At 43.6% G+C, this 16,623-nt stretch overlaps 1 protein-coding gene across 1 annotated transcript in view; it reads left to right on the plus strand.

Moving 5' to 3' along the window:
• lysmd1 (LysM, putative peptidoglycan-binding, domain containing 1) overlaps positions 1-16,623 on the plus strand; it is a 324,645-nt gene that overhangs the window by 271,297 nt on the left and 36,725 nt on the right. Inside the window, exon 6 of the transcript XR_015510646.1 lies at positions 15,607-15,714. The gene's annotated coding sequence lies outside the window, so the exon portion shown is untranslated. The remainder of the gene's footprint in view (positions 1-15,606; positions 15,715-16,623) is intronic.

Raw genomic sequence — 16,623 nt, forward strand, 5'->3', positions numbered from 1 at the left:
GTTAATATGATATATTCTCACATTATATATATATATATATATATATATATATATATATATATATATATATATATATATATATATATATATATATATATATATATATATATATATATATATTTTTTTATGTTGCACAGTTTATATCTCACTTATTTAATTGTTATTTTTCATTTTATATCTCTGAATTCTTAGTTTATACACATTGTTCATATAATTTTGAGTTACAACCATATAAGTTATTAGATATATGATCTTGAACAATACCTTGGACCCTGGTCTTATTTTGCATAAGTATACTTTTGGAAATATAGTGAAAAATATACACTACCTGACAAAAGTCTTGTCGCTTATTCTATAAACTATTAGTTTTATGAGCAAGAAATAATAACTTGACTTCTAGTAGATCATTTGGTATCAGAAGTAGCTTATATGAAAGACAAATGCCTCTATATTATGCTTATTTCCTCCTGATCATATGATCATGCCTTTTATGGTATGAGTCCTGTGAGCTTGGAGGACTGCATCCATACATCTCTGCAATGACTCAAATAACTTATTAATAAAGTTATCATGGAATGGCAAATAAAGCATTCTTGCAGCACTCTCAGAGTTCATCAAGATTCTTTGGATTCATCTTTAATGCCTCCTTCCTCATACCTCAGACATGCTCAAAAATGTTCATGTCTGATGACTGGGCTGGCCAATCCTGGAGCACCTTGACCTAAATTTGCTTTCAGGAACTTTGATGTGGAGGCTGAAGTATGAGAAGGAGTGCTATCCTGCTGAAGAATTTATTCTCTTCTGTCTGTAATGTAATAATGATGTGCCATCCACTCTGCAGAGCTCACACATGCCCCATACTGAAACCCCAAACCATGATCTTCACCAAACTTGACTGATTGCTGTGAGAATGTTGGGTCCATGCAGGTTCCAATAGGTCTTCTGCAGTATTTGTGATGATTGAGATGCAGTTCAACAGATGATTCATCAGAAAAATCTACCTTCTGCCACTTTTCCAAATGACCAACTAGAAGTCAAGTTATTGATTGTTGCTCTTACAACTGGGATAGACAACAAGACTTTTGTCAGGTAGTTTATTGCATCAATCATTTTTCAAAATAGTTTTTATTATACGCCAGAATTCACATTAAGTAAAAATCATTCATGTTCCATAAATCATTTTTGTATATTTAATTGTAAATACATAAAATAATTCTTTGATGACCATACTTTAATGATCTACGGTCACATATTACATCAAATGATGAGAAATAGTTGTGAGCAAGCCTGTAAAGTCAAAATCTGGATAATTGAAATGCTGTTTTTTATCCCTCAAATTTTTACTTATCATTTAAAATTCACAATTTTTGACTACTTTTCCCCTACATTTTTTGTTTATATATTAAAAATCTGTCTTTTTCCCTCAGAATTTCTTGCATTTATATTTCCTAATTCAGAGTTTTTTGTATAAGCTTTTTAATCATCACAATTCTGACTTTTTTCTTAGAATTTCTTGCATTCATATATCACATTTCTGACTTTTTTCTGTATTTTTTTTTTCAAAATCGCTGCATTTAAATCTTACAATTTAAAATTGATATCTATATTTCTATATACAGTATTCTGACTCCTCTACATAAATTGTGAGACTCTGCCAAAAAGTGAAGAAAAAAAAAACTACTTACAAAATACAATGTGGAAATGGTCTTCCACACCTAAATGCAAACAAATGTGTATAGAATTTCAATTATTACTGAGTCCAGATCTTGCTCAGAGACCTCTGCACCTTCACCTTTTCCTCCAGCCATCTAACACAGCCTTGGCACAAGAACATTTGTTCCTTATTATTTTAAGTCATTTACTGGCTGGCCTGAGGCTACGCCAATGCACGAACAAGCTCTCTAATGGGACCCGACTGTGAAAGAAAAGAAAAAAATAGACAGAGAGACAGAAAGACCAAAGACTGGGCTCTATAAATCTGAAGCCGGCTCTAGAAGTGAGTTCTCTGCTTTCTTATTAACATCGATTGCTTCAGGCTTTGCGAGTTTGTGTTTATGTGCTTCCACATTTACAGCTTTATATAAAGTGTAGAGCTGTTTTCAAAGCGAGTGGAGACATTCACTTTCATACTGTCTGTCATGTGTGTTTTAATGTAGGGAGAGATGTGGCCACTGCAGGCACGACTTGAGAGATCCTAAAAATGTTAATTATTGCCTCAGCATGTGAGGCAAACAGTGACTCATAATAGTGCATCTTTATGCTGCAATTATTTAGAGTCGTCATACGTTTACCCTTTTTTATTATAACCTTGCATAATGTGCGAGATGTTTAGCATTGAAAAAAGAATTATAAATGTATATATGTATTTTTGTGCTGATAGTGCTGCATACTGTAGCAGATACTGTATGTGCATTTACTTCAAGTAAAATAATTCTTTTACACTAATTTCTATGTTCAAAATATATATTTTTGCATGTCCTTGGTTTTTAATATCTTGCTATGCTTCATTTACATTTCAGTAGAACAGTTTTTGTTTTTGTACACACAAACTGTCCTGCTGAAATGTGAATGAAGCATGATGTTACACGTGTTTTTTTAGGTTTCTAAATTATTTATTTGATTTTGTTCATTTGGTTTTATTTTTAAGTAGAAATAAATAAAAGCAAAAAAATATTGGCAAGTAGCTTAAATATTTTTACTGAAAAAAGTTTCATTTTAAACTTTAAAAAGTAAAAATTACTAGCCCTCCTCTTAAATTAATTGTTTTAATACACTGTAAAAAATATTGGGTCTCAGACAATTGCTTCATGTTGTCATAACACAAATCTATTAAGTTAACTGAATTATTTTACCTTTAAAAATTAAGTTGTTAAAAAATTAAGTTTTTTAAAAATAATAATTTTAATAACAAGCCTCACAGCAAGAAGGTTGCTGGTTTGAGTCCCGGCTGGACCAGGTGAAATTTTTGTGTGGAGTTTGCATTTTCTCCAATTTCCAGTGAATTGCATGAACTAAATTAGCCGTAGTGTATGAGTGGTGTGTGAAAGCGAGAGGGTGTTTTCCTATACTGGAGTTATGGCTGAAAGGGAATCCACTGGGTAAAACAAATAGTTCATTCCGCTGTGGAGACCCCTGACAAATCAGTTACAAAGCCGAAGGAAAAAGAATAAATGAATGAATGAATGAATGAATGAATGAATGAGGGAATGAATGAATGAATTAATTACTTATTTCATTAATTAATTTTAATAATTAATTTCTAATAACTTTTTTTTGGCTTTACCAGTTTGACCAGACATAATATTTTACTAGTTTTCAAGTTATTTTTCAAGATATTGAGTAAATTGGGTTAATCTGTCAGTTAATCAGGGAAAATAAACTTTTAAAGGTGCTCATAATATTGATTCTAAAAATTATTTTTCTAAATTCCAGCCAAACTAAAAGTAATAGGACATTCTCAAGAAGAGTAAATAGGAAATTCTATGACTGTGACAACCCTTGAGAAATACAGATGAGGACAAAATTATTAGCCCTTCTGTGAAATATTTATTCTTTTTTAATATTTCTTAAGTGACATTTAATGGAGCAAGAAATTTTGCACAGTATTTCTGATAATATTTATGCTTCTAGGAAAAGTCTTATTTGTTTTATTTTGGCTGTAAGAAAAGTAGTTTTTATTTTTTAAAACCATTTTAAGGTCAACATTATATGCCCCCTTGCAAGGAAGTTTACACAATATTTTCGATAATATTTATTCTTCTGTAGAAAGTCTTATTGGTTTTACTTTGGCTGCAATAAAAGCCAAAGTTATTAAAACATTTAAGGTCAATATTATTAGCTTTCTTAATCAATATTTTTTTCAATTGTCTACAGAACAAACCATTGTTATCAAATGACTTGTCTAATTACTTATTTATTAACTAACTGTTATCAAATAACTTGCCTAGTTAACAAAATCAAGCCTTTAAGTGTTACTTTAAGCTGTATAGAAGGCTTGAAAAATATCTAGTCAAATATGATTTACTGTCATCATGGCAAAGATAAAAGAAATCAGTTATAAGAAATGAGTTATTAAAACTATTATGATTAAAAATTTGTTGATGAAGTCTTCTTTCTGTTAAGCAGAAAGTGAGCAAAAAAATAATAAAAAAAAGAATTACAATTTAACAGGGGGGCTATTAATTCCGACACACACACACACACACACACACACACACACACACACACACACACACACACACACACACACACACACACATATATATATATATATATATAAATATATATATATGAATAAATATATCACATGAAGACTAGTAACTGTGCCTTCTCTGTATATACATTAGAAGCGAGAACACATACTGAAAACTAGATTTACAATCATATAATAATTCTGTCATTTTTCTAAATGACACAATCAAGTATCATTTTGCACAGAGAGTCCCAGAAATAGGCCTAATCTGCATCCAAGCCACTTTCCTACTACACAGAGAAAGCGTACGCTGTTCTTTCAGCCTGTCTTCCGCTCAACAGAGCTCCTTAATCTTGAACTCCCTCTTTCCCTCCTCCGGCACAGTCTCTGTCCGATATCTATAGTGAGTAATGAAGTAATTTGAGCCCTAAAGCACTGCCAACTTCCTTTAATTCAGGCTGCTTCAAGAGACGCAATTTACCACATCTCAGCCGATTGTCCTTAGCGCGGCAGCGAGGGCCTTTTACAGAGCGCCTGCTGAATGTTGCTGTCACCCTGATTTGTGGTTCTGCTTTCCGCTCCGAATTACACTGGTAGAATTAGTGCAGGTTTGGCAGTTCCCCATCTGCAATGTGACTATAAACAGAAGCTAACAGCAAACAACAAGAGCTTGGTTACAGATTTTTTTTTTTTTTTTTTTTTTGCGCATAATGACTGTGCAGTCAGGAGAGGAGCTGTGCTCTCATAAATACAACTGATTTCTCAGGAGCCAGATGGAGGCTGGTTATATTCATGTTATTTGTATAGAGTGTTCTCATTAGTATGGAGCTTCACAGATCACCAGAACTAAAGACACAGAGCAGGCGGGATGCTAAGAGAATCGTGAGACTGCTGGAAAAATAGATGACAAACAAAATCAAAAGTAAAGCAAGCAGAGTTGAGTTTTTTTTAAATGCAAAATATAAACAAATATTTCAAATAATCTCACTAAATAAATAATACTTGTAAGATTTTATAAACAATTTTGAATAAAAATAGTTTTTTTTTCCAAACACAACAAATTTTGTCCTAAATGAGCACAAAAAGTTAGGAAAGCAATCGAATGCTTTTATTATAACGTTAGATGTGTGCATTTTTAAAGTGACACCTGTTATTTAATGTGATCAAACGAAAAACAATCAAAATAAATAAGAGATTCATTTGTTGCCCTTTAATCAGAATGTGTAAGTTATGTAGTGAATAAATGGCTAATGAGATTAGATAACTTGATTCCTTTTCATTATATTAGCTATTCATTTTAATAAGCTGAACTGTTTGGTAATGTGTTTTCTGCTAATGTATACTATTTATTTTTTTCTTTTATAAATAATAATAATAAAACATTTTACTATCCGTTTAACTATTTATTTACAATGAAACAGCTCCAAAACATATTTGGTTATTTGGGGATTTTTAAGGGGGGTGTGGTGTCAAGGGAATAACTTATTATGGTGGGCATATCCCTTATTTTCACATTCCAATGTTGACAGGTATGATCTACAGTATTATAGAACAGTGCTAGTACAGTTAAATCTGTATGGGGCTATTAAAATATCGTGTTCAAAACTACATTAAAAACATGACTGAACTAAACTGGCGATCCTCTGCAGTTTGTCTTTGCTATGGCCACCATCAGCTGTTCCTCACGCAGCGCAGTCAATTTTCGAAACAATTCAACTATAGCCACTGTGTGGATTAATACTAGATGTATGTCATTTTTATTACTTGGGGTTAGGTTTAAGAGTAGACTAATATGCTAATGTTTAACTGCATTGCTTTATAGCATACCTGCAGTGGGCTCTGTAGCTACTGTAGCCTTGGTGGGCATTTCTTTCTGTCTCGTGCCGAACCCAGTCGACCAATCGCAATAGACTGAGTCATTGTTCCAATCAGCTTCTATTTTTCCAGCTCGATAGATTCCAAATGAGGTTTTAGTACTTCAGTTGTATTGCTGAAGGGATATAAGAAGTATCAGTTTTCAGAAGTATAACTAACTACAGAAACACATCTACAATACTGCAAGACATAATAAAACAAAAGTGCACATGTAATACTTATATACCTAAGTGAAATCAATTGTATAACATATTACTATATTGTCCCTCAGTTTATTTAATGTTACTTCAGTTGTACTGCAGATGTAACTTCTGTTTAACTTTATAGCTTTATAGTTGAACGTTCGAGGTTACAGAAGTAACCCTTCGTTCCCCGAGGAGGGGAACGGAAGTGCCATGAATGGGAGGATTCGGATCAGAAGCCGCTTATCTGGAGAGTATTGAACGGGCCAATGAATGAAATTAATTGGCAGCGTAAGCTTGCGCAGGTGTGCGACATCTGCAATCATCTCAGCATATAAGCACACCTGAAGCCAGCAGACGCCATCCTTTTAAGCTGAAGAGACTTTCAAACAGCTAAGGGACAGTCATTATGGCGACGGAATATGGCACTTCCGTTCCCCTCCTCGGGGAACGAAGGGTTACTTCTGTAACCTCGAACGTTCCCCTTCGGTTGGGGAACTTCAGTGCCATGAATGGGAGAATATGGAAAGCGCCATAATGACTGCACCTTACCAACACCCCCGATGAGGAGATAGTCAAGCAAGCGTGACGCACCCACATCATGGGGGGCGCGGTCCTCCAACGTGTCCCTGGCCCTAATTTATCCTACTTCAACAGAAGTTTTACGGATTTAGATATATTTTTTGGGAAGTCGTGAGCATCTAGATAATTCTAGGAAATACGACAGTACGTTGGGAAGCGTGCAATCCCGCTAGGGAGGACGCTGCGGAGGCCATCCGTTACCCAAGGGGGGGATAGATGGCAGAATTTACCTATGGACTAGCCCTAAAAAGGGGGAGTACGCATAGCAAAGAGTGGTTAGCGGAGAGGGAAGACACGGGTCCGCCCAGGGGGGGGACTTAACCGTGGCGGAATAAGCATATGGGATCGCCTAGTGGGGATCACGCATAGCAGGCACCTATACCCAAAACGCGGGCTGACCAGCGGGCAGACCTACAACGTAGTGGGCCAGCAAGTGACTCCTCCGCTGAGTCAGTGCTGGGGGCCACGGAGGAATCTGCAGGGCTCACCTGACGGGGAACTTTACTGACAGATAAAAAAGGCGCACGTACCTCCGTGTTAGGGAGAATGGCGCAGCAAGCGTGTTTCAACACCCTACCGAGTTGTCTCCTCAATCACCAAAGGGTTACCTAATACCCTTGAGGAAACCGGCTCCACTCGCAGATTGTAAAACCTTGCAAATGTGTTGGGTGTCGCCCAGCCCGCAGCTCTACAGATGTCTGTTAGAGAGGCGCCGCGTGCATGCGCCCAAGAGGATGCAACGCTCCGAGTGGAGTGTGCACGTACTCCCGGGGGACACGGCTGACCTCGACTCGAATAAGCGAGTGAAATGGCATCCACAATCCAGTGGGATAATCTTTGTTTCGATACGGCACTTCCCTGCTGCCGACCGCCATAACAGACAAAGAGCTGCTCAGATGATCTAAAATTCTGAGTACGGTCCACATAAATGCGCAGAGCGCGAACTGGACAAAGTAAAGAAAGGGCTGGGTCTGCCTCCTCCGGGGGCAGCGCTTGCAGGTTCACTACCTGATCTCTAAAGGGGGTGGTAGGAACCTTGGGCACATAACCGGGGCGGGGTCTCAGGATAACGTGAGAGTAATCCGGCCCGAATTCCAGGCACGAGTCACTGACCGAAAATGCCTCCAGGTCCCCGACCCTCTTGATGGAGGCCAACGCAACCAGCAGAGCTGTCTTCAGGGACAGAAATCTTAGAGATACTGATTCGAGTGGCTCAAAGGGATCGGATCGCAGACTCGTGAGAACGAGGGCGAGATCCCAAGAGGGCATGAGAGGGGGGCGAGATGGATTACTTCGCCTAGCACCCCTAAGGAACTGGATGACCAGGTTATGCTTTCCCACGGTGCCGCCAGCTACCGCGCTATGATAAGCGGAGATGGCGGCCACGTAAACCTTGAGAGTGGAGGGCGACAGCCTGCTGTCCAACTTCTCTTGAAGGAAAGAGAGCACAACACTAATCTGGCAATTTCGGGGGTCTTCTCTGCGAGAGACGCACCATTCAGTGAATAGACTCCACTTCAGGGCGTAGGCGCGCCTCGTGGAGGGGGCTCTAGCCTGAGTGATGGTATTAACCACCGCAGTCGGTAGGTTACCTAAGTCTTCCTCGCGTCTAGGGACCACACGTGGAGGTTCCAAAGATCGGGGCGAGGGTGCCAGATGGTGCCCTGTCCCTGAGAGAGTAGGTCCTCTCTCAAAGGGATCCGCCAGGGGAGGGCCGTCGCGAGGAGTGAGAGCTCTGATATCCAGGTCCGGTTGGGCCAAAGGGGCGCAACTAGCAGAACCTGTTCCTCGTCCTCCCTGACCTTGCACAGAAACTGCGCGAGCAGGCTCACTGGGGGAAACGCATACTTGCGCATGCCCCGAGGCCAGCTGTGGGCCAGTGCATCCGTGCCGAGAGAGCCCTCGGTCAGGGAAAAAAACAACTGGCAGTGAGCGTTCTCGGGGGAAGCAAACAGATCGATCTGGGCCTCCCCGAATCGCGCCCATATCAGCTGAACAGACTCGGGGTGGAGTCTCCATTCTCCAGGGCGTAACAGCTGTCGTGAGAGCGCATCGGCTGCACGATTGAGCGTGCCTGGGACGTGAATGGCGCGCAGCGATTTCAGCCGCGGGTGACTCCAGAGGAGCAGACGGCGGGCGAGCTGAGACATGCGGCGAGAGCGCATACCCCCCATGCGGTTGATATACGCCGCCGCCGCCGTACTGTCCGTCCTGACCAGCACGTGTTGCCGCTCCAGCACCGGTAAAAAGCGGTGGAGAGCGAGGAACACTGCCAACAGCTCTAGGCGATTGATATGCCAATGCAGCTGGGCACCCTTCCAGAGGCCCGCAGCCGCATGCCCGCGACACACGGCCCCCCAACCCGTGTTGGAAGCGTCTGTTGAAACAACAACATGGCTGGACGCCTGTCCTAGAGGCACACCGGCCTGTAGGAACGAGGGGTCGTTCCAAGGGCTGAGGGCGCGGCGACACAGCGCAGTAACCGAGACCCGGTGTGTGCCCGCGTGCCATGCGCGTCTGGGGACCCGATCGTGAAGCCAGTGCTGAAGTGGTCTCATATGGAGCAACCCGAGCGGCGTGACGGCGGCTGCGGATGCCATATGCCCCAGGAGCCTCTGAAAGAACTTCAGTGGGACCACTAGTTTGCTGTCGAGCTCCCTCAGACAGTTCAGCAACAGGCGAGCGCGTTCCTCGGAGAGGTGCGCTACCATGGTGATCGAGTCCAGCTCCATCCCGAGAAAAGAAATCCTCTGCACGGGGGCGAGTTTGCTCTTTTCTCGGTTGACCTGAAGCCCCAGTAGGCGGAGATGCCGAAGCACCTCGTCCCTGTGCATAATCAATTGCTCCCGCGAGTGGGCTAAAATCAGCCAGTCGTCGAGATAATTGAGTATGCGAATGCCCGCGAGCCGAAGGGGCGCTAGGGCACCCTCCGCGAGTTTGGTGAAGACCCGCGGAGACAGAGAGAGCCCGAAGGGGAGGACCTTGTACTGCCACGCTCGACCCTCGAACGCAAACCGCAGAAATTGGCGGTGGCGTGGAAGAATGGAGACATGGAAATACGCGTCCTTCAGGTCTATGGCTGCAAACCAATCCCGAGGACGAACGCATTGGAGAATGCGCCTCTGCGTGAGCATTCTGAACGGCAGCTTGTGCAGACAGCGGTTCAAAACGCGCAGATCTAGGATTGGCCGTGACCCACCGCTCTTTTTGGGTACGATGAAGTATGGGCTGTAAAACCCACTCTCCATCTCGGCTGGAGGAACCGGCTCGATTGCACCCTTCGCCAGGAGGGCAGCAATCTCCTCTCGCAAGACAGGGGCGGACAGGGGGTTGACCCTGGAGAAATACACGCCCGTAAACTTGGGGGGCCGTTTCGCGAACTGAATCGCGTAACCGAGTCTGATTGTGCGTATGAGCCACCGCGAGGGGCTGGCCCGCGCTAACCAGGCAGGCAGAGCCCTCGCTAATGGAGTCATCGCTACAATCGCTGACGTACCAGCGGTGGGGCAGCGCGGAGTGGGTGTGCTGATCCGGGAAGCACGAGGGTCCCGCGGAAAAGCTGGAGGAGAGCGATTCGCTCTGGCTCCGCACCCTGACTCCGGAGAGGGGGCTGGAGGGCTGAGGGAAGGGAGACCGTCCCCCCAGCGCTCGTGAGCCACTGGCGAAGCACGTAGAGTCTGCGAGCCGGAAGGCAGCGCGTCCCGGACTGGCAGAACTCGTGCAGTCACATCCGGGGAAGGGAAAAAGTGCTCTTTTACTGATGTTTTGGTGGCACTGAAAAGTACCGTTGTTATCGGGGCCCCGCCCTCCAGCGGGGAAAGAGCAAGTTTCCTCTTCTCCGGATGGCCTGTCTCAGGGACGCTTCGCGGTCCGTTTACCGGACTTAACGGCGCCCTGGGCAGGAGGGGCTGCCTGCTTTCGAGGTGAACGCCGCGCCCGCTTGGCCGGAGGCGCAGGCGGGGGCGGGGCAGCACTCGTTGGCGGGCGCCCTCGGCGAGGAACAGCGGAGGTGGATGGCTCGGCGGGCGGAGCGGGCTTACGGCCACGCCGATAGATGACATTGCCCATCGCATCCGACTGCTCTTTCACCGCCTTGAATTCCTGGGTGAATTCACCGACGGTGTCGCCGAACAGGCCAGCCTGGGATATGGGCGAGTCAAGAAAGCGAACTTTGTCAACGTCGCGCATATCGGCCAGGTTTAGCCAGAGGTGGCGTTCCTGAACCACAAGTGTGGACATCGTCCTCCCCAGCGCACACGCGGCGGACTTAGTAGTCCGAAGAGCATAGTCGGTCGCGGTGCGCAGCTCATGTAATAAGCTTGGGTTGGACCCGCCCTCGTGCAGCTCGGCCAGCGCCTGCGCTTGGTAGCGCTGGTAGGTGGCCATCGCGTGCAAAGCAGAAGCAGCCTGGCCCGCAGCCTTATAAGCTCTGGCTCCGAGGGAGGCAGACAACCTACAGGCTTTGGACGGGAGGCGGGGCAAACCCCGCCACGTAGAGGCGCCGCGCGGACAAAGATTGACCGCGATAGCGCGCTCCACTGACGGGATCGCCTCATACCCCCTGGCAGCTCCGCCGTCAAGGGCGGTGAGGGCGGAGGCACTCGCAGCACGGGCAGAGAAAGGTGCCCTCCAGGACTGCGTGAGCCTACTGTGCACTTCCGGGAAGAAGGGGACGAGAGGCTTCGAAGGCTTCGCCTTCTGGTCCTCTACGTAGCACCCATCTAGTCGGTCCGGCCGCGGAGCTGGGGGATAAACCATCTCCAACCCCACGGCCGAAGCAGCCCGGGAAAGCACGGCTAACATGTCCGCTTCAGGATCCGATTTAACAGCGCTCACCTGCCCGGAGGGGGCGAGCGGGTCCGGATCTTCGTCGGACAGTGAAAGCCCACCCTCCGATGCCGCGGAGGACATCTGATCTCCGGTGTCAGCGAGTGTGAGAGCTACCATCTGGTTAGACGGATCACTCTCACCACCCGAAGCTTGGATGGAGCGCCGTGAGGAGCGAGAGGTCCGCGAGCCCGTGGGCGGCGGATTAGCTCCCGCTGAAACCCTCAGATCTGCCCGAGCGCCCGCTGCTTTTTTAGAACAGGAGGCAACTGGGGTGGCTCGCTCTCTTGCGAAAGTTAGCCGCGATCTTAGCTGTGCAACGGTCATGGCATCGCAATGACGACATGAACCGCCCGCGAGCACCGCATTAACATGCTGGACCCCCAAACATGCAATGCAGTGATCGTGTCCATCATCCGGAGACAGGAAACCCCCGCATCCAGAAACGCACAGTCGGAGCGCCATCCTGAAAAGGACGTGCTGCACGACTGTGTTGCTCTTTTAGGAAAGTTGCAACTATACGCACCGCTCTGGAGGACCGGACCCAAAGAACCGCAGGCAAGGGAGTAACCCAGCTCGACCGTCTGCCACCGCGAAGACCCACTCTGGACCGGGAGACACACTCGTTCGCTCTGAAGTGCTGATCAGCAAGAGGAACCCTCATCGACTCACTCAGAAAGGATCTGAAGCGAAAAGGATGGCGTCTGCTGGCTTCAGGTGTGCTTATATGCTGAGATGATTGCAGATGTCGCACACCTGCGCAAGCTTACGCTGCCAATTAATTTCATTCATTGGCCCGTTCAATACTCTCCAGATAAGCGGCTTCTGATCCGAATCCTCCCATTCATGGCACTGAAGTTCCCCAACCGAAGGGGAACTGTGTTTATACCTCATACTGCAATTTGATAGCTGCATTGAATTTTGCCACAGTTATCCCAACACAATCTCACGGCAATTCGTAACTTTTTCATTTAGTGGCTAATTCGTACAAATTCGTACGATCTAATTCATACATTTTAGTACAATTTGCGTATCCCCCAATGACGGTTGGGTTTAGGGGTGGGGTTAGGTGCCACGCCTCCTTTTTAAAATCGTACATTTTCTTACGAACTCGTATGAATTCGTACGAATTAGCCACTAAAATGCCAAAACGTAAAATACTTACGTTTTCTCGTGAGATCAGGCTGGTTATCCTTGTATATAGGCTAATACTGTTGTACTGTTCAGTTCACTGCAGTTATTTAGTTTTTTATTATTTGTTTTTTGAAAGAAACTCTTAAAATTCTAATTAGAAAATTACTTGAATCCAAATAACATCCCTGAAAAAGTACAAAATATTCTTGGAACATGTTGAAGAACAAATCCATTTGAACAAAAGTGTAGTACAGTTCTTAACACACCATTGGCATATTAGATTACACCAGCACAAGTGCAGTACAGACAGAGTTTACTTGTTTTTACTCCAGTTTACTGCAGCTTGAACTTTATTGTACTGTATTTGAACTGTGTTTACACTTTATTGTATTGCAATTGCTGCAGTTATACTTCTATGCTGCTGTTGTGCAGTTTTTCATTAGTTTACTGCAATTATTTTTTGTACTGGCAACCATGTCTGCAATGTGTTATTTCATGCTACAAATATGCTAGCATTGACCTATATCTTGCAGGGACATTCTAGAGCATACCAGCAGTTTAAACCCATGCCAGTACGTAAAGTCACGCTAATACCATGCTAGCAATGTGCTGAATAATGTAACGTGTCAGGAAATAAAAAATTCCAGTAACCAGATGACCCTGCTGAAAAATCCAGCTTAAACCAGCCTAGGCTGGTTGGCTGGTTTTAGATGGTTGACCACGCTGGTTTTAGAGGGGTTTTGGCCACTTCCAGGCTTGTTTCCAGCCATTTCCAGCTTGGTCTTAGCTGGTCAGGCTGGGAGATAACCAGCTAAAACCAGCTTGACCAGGCTGGAATTGGCTGGAAACCAGCCTGGAAATGGCCAAAACCCCTCTAAAACCAGGCTGGTCAACCAGCTAAAACCAGCCAACCAGCCTAGGCTGGTTTAAGCTGGATTTTTCAGCAGGGGAAACACACTAGCATTGTTTCAACCTGTTAGCATTGTGCTAAAAAAGACTAGCAAAAAGCAATGATGTGTGCTTATTTTTAAAATCTTAAAAGAAATGTTTTTACAAAAGTAATAGCTAGGTTTTAGCACTGACAAATTGTATTCAGCCAAATTGTGAATTCCCCCTTCAGAATCAGTAATACCCGTGCATCTGTTTGCCAAGTGAAAAACAGAGAACTGATGAAGAAGTTGGTTAATTAGCATCATGACGAGTCTGCATCAACAGGCTGAGGCACCATGGGTTTTTTAAACAATGGCATCTCTTCATCTCAGCATAAAGTGCAATTGTTATTACCGGCAATATTACTTGTTATGACCGTTTAGTATCACCCTACTTGATACCTTTTGGGCTAGTAAATGCCAAAAAGAGTTTTTCAAGAGGTCCTTGTATAGCATAATGTTTACACATACATTTACTGACAATTAAACAGATGCAGTATTCGTTCATAGTGTTTACATACTAATTCAGAGTATTTAAAACCTAATTCAAGAGCTATATAGCTATTTATCTGTCACTACACTGACAAAAAAAGATTTATTGGATTTACAAACATTTATTAAGGTATTATATTTAAACCACCAAATTACATTTAGTAATGTTCAACTTATTTTGTTTGTTTAAATTAAGCTTATATAAAATGTTTGCAACCACATACCTTAAAAAAATGGAGTAAATCCAATGAAGACTTTTTTTAGTGAAGTTTAACTTTGATGACTTTTTGGCTAATAAATGGCAAAAAAAGTTTCTCAAGAGGTCCTGGTATATCATACCGTTTTTTTCTCAGCTTCCGCTTGAATGAATATCTCCCGTGTTTTGCTTCTGTCATGCTTCTAGTCATTCACAATCAAGCGCTGTCAGTCTCCTCGGATTACAGACCTCCTGCTTGTAGAAGCACATCCTACCATCAGCCCATCTGGCAGCTGGTGCAGAAGCAGAGGGAGCAGGTGAAACTGGCACCCTGCCCGCCTGCACAGGCTCTCTATAACCTCAGCACACCTGAGAGAAACTCCATCTAAAGCCTGAGCTTTAAAAATAGAGCCCAGCTCACTGTGAGCTAGTCCATTTATCAAGTTACAGTTTTGATCAAATCTGTAGGTAAGAAAAGTCAGAAATGAGATCTATTTAAAAGTGCCCCTCTTTTGCTTTATTCTGACACTGCCTTTCATGCAGTGTGCAGATGGAAAAGGTCTGCAAAGTTTCAAAGTGCACAATAAATGGAGTTTTTGCCAAGAATCGATTCCGAACTGCCAAAACAAGTCGTCAGTAATTGAGTAATTATACTCATATTTTCTGCAATAACCTACATAGATTTGGAACAAGTTAGCATACTGCAAGTTTTATTAGCTGCTCTCTGCCATTTTCTCTATAAACTTCAAACAAATTTGAGTTTGGTTTGAGTTGTCAGTATGGGCTATTTTGAAGGTGCTGTTTACCTTGCATGCATTTTCCACCAGAATACAGAATGACCATCTGACTAATCAGAGCAGAGAAGTCTCATGGAGAGGAGGGGTTTAGAGAGACCAGATCCTTGTTGTCTTTTTAGAACTGGAGGATCTTAATTTCCCCAAAGTTGAGTTTAAATAAATGGCTCTGGTATACATTTCTGTTTATCTGGGGGGGAAAAAACAATTGTGCTGCTTTGACAAAATCTACACTGTATAAAACATTTTTTGTAATGTGTAAATGGAGCTTTTTTAAATTTTATTGATGTTTTGAAGGTATGAATGTATTGGGAAAATAATACCTGTTTAGTCATATGATGAATATTGTACCAATAGTTTATAATGGTATTTGCATGTTATGTGCATTTTTTTTTTTTTTCAGATGTTACCAAGGACATTGTTAAATGTACTTTGTAAAATCTCTATTCCTGTAAAGATGACACATAATGTACCCCACACTTCCCGAAAAGTTCCCTGGAGTGCAGTACAGGTAAAAAACCATGTCTTCTTTATGGTTTTTATTTTTGTTATTTTATGCAGGTGTGGTGATATAATTTTGTGAGTCTTATTGGGTCTACTAGAGTTGGGGCAGGACTTTGATGCCACATCTCTTGCGCTTAACAGCTCCAAGACTTTGGAACGATCCTCCACTCTCTAAAAGAACATCTCCAACTTTTGAGTCTTTTCAGAGGTCACTGAAAACACACTTATTTCTTTAGCTTTTAATCTTGTGTTGTGAGTTTTTGTACTTTGGTTTTTTGTATGTTTGCATGCATTATGTGTTTTTATGTACAGCACTTTGGTATTCATTGTGGTTGGTTGAAAGTGCCCTAGAAATAAAATGAGTTGAGTTGAGTTGAATTGATACAAAGAACCGCCGGTTCAATCCCAGCTTGAGGCGGATTGGGTAGTGTAGGACCGGGGGTTTACATTGGTGCCGTGACCTGGATGAGAGTGATGTTTAGGGTGGTGAGTGTAACTGAGGCCAGCTAGTGAAGTGCTGTGCAGGTAAACCTCACTTCTCTGACCTCTAAAGGTGCCCTAGCAAGAGACGCTGGAGGCCATGGTCTTTAGCCACCTTGTTAGAGCAACCAACTTTCATGACAAGAATCACCAGTTGGATTCCAGCTCAGAGCAGGTTGGGTAGTGTATGACCGGTGGGTTACATTAGTGCCGTGACCCGGATGAGAGTGTGGTTTAGGCGGGTGAGTGTAACAGCGGCCAGCTAATGAAGTGCTGGGCAGGTAAACCTCACTCCTCTGACCTCTAAAGATGCTCAAGCAACAGACGCAGGAGGCCATGGTCTTTAGCCTTCTTTAGTCTTTAGAGCAACAGACTCCCATATTAAGAATTGCCAGCTCGGTCCCAGCTCGAAGTGGGTTATTAAACCCTTTATTTT

This window comes from Danio rerio, chromosome 16 (assembly GCF_052040795.2).
Source record: "Danio rerio strain M-AB ecotype USA chromosome 16, GRCz13ab, whole genome shotgun sequence".
Taxonomy (NCBI): Eukaryota; Metazoa; Chordata; class Actinopteri; order Cypriniformes; family Danionidae; genus Danio; species Danio rerio.